Consider the following 5,763-nt stretch of genomic DNA (forward strand, 5'->3'; position numbering starts at 1 on the left):
ATTTTGTCATTGATGTCAACACTAGCTATTTTGGATGCTTTACCAGGACCCTTCTGGTCTTGGTAGATTGAGTGGTTTCTGGTTTGTTTGGATCCGACATGATTTGGTATTCTCCGTTATGATTTGGTTATGGAATTGGCTTACTCATGTTCATATTTAGTAAGTTGGTTTTGGTCTGGTGATCAGATGCTATCCTACTTGCTTGGAAGCTTGATTTGTGGTTTCGGTGAGGGTTTCACTAGCAGAGCTTTGATGAAGATCTTTGATGAATTGCATAAGTGGTGTTGGTGCAGCCTCTGGTATGGATTCAGGATGCTGATGGTGATCATGTTTGAGACTTGGCGGATTGGGATCATTGTTTCAGCGTGCGGGCCTACATTGGATCCTAGTTGATCTAGGTTATGAACCGGCTTAATGTAACATATGGATTGGACCTCTCGATGTGTTTCTAGGATGTCTTATGAGTTGGATATTATTTGTTTGGTCTAAGGCTGACATGTTTTGTAATTATGTAATTGGTTTATTTTTTGGTGGTCGACCTGATTGTTTATGGTCAAGGGTTTGTATATATATGATATAAGATCTCATTGTAGATCATGGTTATGGTATGGGATATGGATATGTAATGTACGAATAATGTAATATCACTCAGGCAGAGTATTTGGTCGATCATTGGAGATCGAATTGGGTTTATGTAAGAGGAATTAGTCCTCTAGTATTGAGCTTAACCAGAACTGTACTCAAGCATAGGAGATGTTGACTTTGCAGTTCATTCCTTCTTCCGAATTGTAGTATGGATTTATATGTAGTCACTAAGACTGCTTTTGTGATGAGCAGTGTGCTTTATGTTGTTGGCCTTCCTGCAAGTGCAGGCCCCTCAATTGTAATTCACATACTTACTGCAAAAGTATTATTTGACTGTGGGTAGGATTCTCACAGTAGTTTTTCCCCTTATCGGGTTTTCCATGTATAAATCTTTATGTCATGTGGATGGCATTCATTCTCTTATTATTGTTTATGCTTAACTGGTTTAACTTCTATTCCAGTATTTGGTTTAAGAATTCTGGTATTAATGTTTTTGGCTCTGGTATTAAATTTTCAATTATTAAATGTTCTGGTAATCTGAGACAACTGATTGACCGCCCCCCCCCCTCTCAATTGTCTTCTGGTTATTTGAATTGTCTAACAATTGGTATCAAAGCTCTGGTCCTCTCTGTAGAAAGATAAACCACTTGAGGAAGATCCTATGGTGACTAACAGTTCAAGTTCATCTAGTTCATCTGGAGCTATCTTTCGGAAAGATATTCTTAGGCTTGATAGAACAAATTACACAGTATGGAAGATTCAGATGGAGACTCATCTAAGATGTCTCGGTAAGGAGATTTGGGAGATCACACAGAATGGTGTTATACCTAAATAATTTGGCATCTGGAAATCCTCCTCCGACAAAATTGGATAAGGAGCTTGAGAATGATTGTAGAGAAAGAGAAGCCCTCTTATGTGCACTTTCTGATCAACAAATAATGGGATTAACCAACAAATAATCTGGAAAGGCTATATGGGATAAGTTGGAGACTCTTAATCAAGGTGACCCTATAGTGAATATTTCTAAACTTGATGGTTATCGAGTGAGATATGAAAACTTGAAGATGGAAGAATATGAAAAGATTACTGCATTCATGAAAAAGGTAAATGAGATTGTTATGGGAATTCAATGTTGTGGTGGAACTCTGAGTGAAGATGAAATTGTTTCTAAAGTTATGAGAGTCCTACCACCAACTTACGAAATGAAGGCTACTACAATTAATGAATTGAGAACAATGGCTAATACTTCTGTCAATAGAGATACCTTGGTTGGGAAATTATCTGCTTTTGATCTTGAAGAATTTGGACATTCTAGAGTTTTGAAGTTTGAACCTGCTTTTCATGCATCTGCATCAGCAACCGGTAAGCAAGACTGGAAAGATTTATATGCAAAGGAATTGGATGATATAAAGAGAGAACATGATGAGTTTGAGCAAATTGAAGCAATACTTGCTAGAAGAGTACCTAAAGGACCAGTAGGAAGTAAGTATGAAGGAAAAGCACCTTTTAAATGTTTTGCATGTAATAAGATTGGTCATTTTGTACCTATATGTCCTGAAAGATATTCAAGATTTGAAGAAAGAGTTAGAAGATCTTTTAAGCCTAACCCTAGATATCTAAACAAGTATAAGTACAAGAAAAATAGAGACAAATCATGTTACATAGCAGATGAGGAAGGTGTTACTGATATTGATGATGAATGGATAGAAGACTCTGCTAGTTGTTCTAGCAATGTGAAGGAATGGGTGTTCCTGGCTATCAAGGAAGATGTTTCGCCACTGGAAGAGAATGTACCTGAAGAGAAGGCACTTGCTGCTAAAATTGAAGACAAGGATGAATGGGTAATTGACAGTGGTTGTTCACATCATATGACTGGAGATAAAGGGAATTTTCTATCTTTGCAAGAATTTTATGGCGGTCTAGTTAGATTTCAAGATGACAAAGCATGTATGATGAAAGGTAAAGGAACTATATCACTGGATGGTAAGAACAATACTGATAATGTTTATTATGTTAAAGGTTTAAGGTATAATATTTTGAGTGTAGGACAATTGGTGGATAAGGGATTTCAATTACAGTTCAAGGATGGAAAATGCAAAATCATTAACAGATCTAGTTTGGAGATTGCAACTCGTACACAGACAAACGATAATATATTTCATTTCAATTCCAGTGAGAAGACATGTTTGATTGCACAAATTTATGAGAGATGGCTATGGCATAAGAGACTATGTCATGTGAATTTTGATTGCATTGTAAAGATCAGTTCAACTAAGGTAGTTAGAGATATACCTAAGATTGTGAATCCCTATAATCTGGTATGTAAAGAATGTCAAATGGGTAAACAGGTCAGAACCTCTTTTAGGAGTATACAAGATAAATCTAATGATGTTCTTGATCTTATTCATACTGATTTTTGTGACTCTGCTAGAGTTAAAAGTTTTCAAGGTTATAGATATTTTATGCTAATCATTGATAATTATTCTAGAATGATGTGGGTTACTTTTCTAAGGGAGAAATTTGAAGCATTTGAAAAGATTAAAATCTTTAAGGCTAAAGTGGAAACTGAGATAGGATTGAAGATTAAATATTTGAGGTCAGATCATGGTGGAGAATTCACAACCGGTGAGTTTAATAACTTTTGTGAGAAGCATGGTATAAGGAGACAATTTTATGCTCCCCAGACACCTCAGCAGAATGGAGTTGTGGAAAGGAAGAACATAACTATCTTGGATGTTGCTAGAACAATAATGATGGAATATAGTCTATCTCATATCTATTGGAGAGAAGCAGTGAGCACAATGGTTTATACATTTAACAGAGTACATATCAAAGGAGAAACTGATAAGACACCTTATGAATTATGGTTTGGCAATACACTTATAGTTAAGTATTTCAAAATATTTAGTAGTAAATGTTATACCAGGAGAGATGATATCATTGGAAAATTTGATCCTAGATGTGATGAAGGCATATTTATTGGTTATTCTAATGAAAAAAAGGCATATAGATGTTATAGCAAGAGATTACAAAGAATTGTGGAGACTGCTAATTTCAAGGTGGATGAGCTGAGTAGAAGTCAAATCAAAGTTTATGAGCAAGAACCAGTAGTGGAATTGATTATATCTGAACTGGTAGCATCTTTACTAGAACAAAGTGTTGAACCAGTTACTCTGGTAGTATCAGAAAATTAAACTATAACTGAAGAACCAGGAAGAGGAACAGAGAGTTAGAGGAGTCTTAGGTATGTGAGATTGAATCATTCAAAAGATTAGATCATTGGGGATAAGAACATTGGAGTGATGACAAGAAGAAGACTGGAAACTAATGAGGTATGTTTAATTTATCAAGTTGACTCAGTATCAGTAATTGAAGCATGTAAGGATAAATGTTCGTTGAAAGCTATGGAAGAAGAATTAGATCAAATTGAGAAGAATAACACATGGACTTGAGTTCCCCGACATAAAAATAATAATGTTATTGGAACTAAATGGGTTTTTAGGAATAAATTGAATAAGGATGGTCAAGTTGTAAGGAATAAGCTTAGATTGGTTTGTAAAGGATATTTTGAGAAGGAAGGAATTGATTATCGAGAGACTTTTGCACCTGTAGCTAGGATTGAAGCTGTAAGATTATGTCTTGCTTATGCTGCCCATAAAAACTACAAGGTTTATCAAATGGATGTTAAGTGTGCATTTTTCAATGGGGATCTTGATGAGGAAGTTTATATTGAGAAACCTGATGGTTTTTCACTTTCAGATGATACAAACATGGTTTGTAGGTTAAGGAAAGCTTTATATGGATTGAAACAAGCACCTAGAGCTTGGTATACAAGGTTGGATAAATATATTTTGAAGCTTGGTTTTACTAAGGGTAATGCTGACAATAATTTATATTATAAGGTCACTGATGATGATATACTGATTATTGAAGTATTTGTTATTGACATCATTTTTGGAGGTGAAGATAAGTTATGCATGAGTTTTTTGAGAATATGGACAAAGAATTTGAAATGTCTATGATTGGGGAAATGAATTTTTTCTTAGGTTTGCAGATTACTCAGACTGATAAAGGTATTTTCATCTATCAAAATAAGTATGCTAGGGAATTATTGAAGAAATTTAGTATGGGAGATTCTAAACCGGTAAGTACTCCTATGGTTACAAGTGAGAAATTGACAAGAAAATATGTTTATGCACCAGTAAATCCTACAAGATACAAATCTATGATTGGAGGTCTTCTTTATTTGACTCAAACTGGGCCTAACATAATATGGTTTATGGTACCCTAAGGATGATGAATTTACTTTATGTGTTTATACAGATGTTGATTGGGCTGGAGATGTTGATGACCAGAAAAGTACTTCTGGTGGATCTTTCTTTCTTGGAAAGAAGTTGGTTTCATGGGTCAACAAGAAACAATCATGTACTTCTTTATCTACTGCTAAAGCTGGGTATGTTGTTGTTGCTACTAACTATACATGCATTCTATGGATGAAGCAAATGTTGAAGGATATCAAAGTGCATTGCACTGGACCGGTAGTTATTCACTATGATAACTCTGCTGCTATTGACATATCAAAGAATTGGGAATTTCACTCTAAGACAAAGCACATATCTATCAAGTATAACTTTTTGAAGGAGAAGGTGGAAGAAACTGAAGTTAGACTGGTTTATGTGAACACTAAAGAGAATATTGCAAATATTTTTACTAAACCTTTGCCTAAAGAACCATTTGAGTACCTGAGAGACAGGTTAGGGGTTTCTGGCCCTCCGGCAGAGAACTGATTGATGTTTTTTGACATCATTCTGATATGTATTATCATTGATATTATTCATTTTGGCACTGATGTGGGGATGCTACTTCTTAGGGGGAGTAGTTAGCCTTGTGATTCAGTGGTTTATGTTTTTCCTTTGATATTTATGTCAAATTTCTGGCATTGATGTCAAAGAGGGAGAGATATTGATGTGAAAAATTTAAGGAGTTGTATACATTAGGGGGAGAGATATATGTGTAATTCAGAGCTTTACAAAGATATCATTTACAGGGGGAGTTTGGTCTTTGTTTCAGAACTTCAATGCTATATCTTTGAGTGGGAGATTGTTGGTTGTCTTCCAGTTGGGGAGACTTGTTTGGCATTTCTTGGTACTTAGATGTTTTTCACATCTAATGTTGCCA

This window comes from Cryptomeria japonica, chromosome 6 (assembly GCF_030272615.1).
Source record: "Cryptomeria japonica chromosome 6, Sugi_1.0, whole genome shotgun sequence".
Taxonomy (NCBI): domain Eukaryota; kingdom Viridiplantae; phylum Streptophyta; class Pinopsida; order Cupressales; family Cupressaceae; genus Cryptomeria; species Cryptomeria japonica.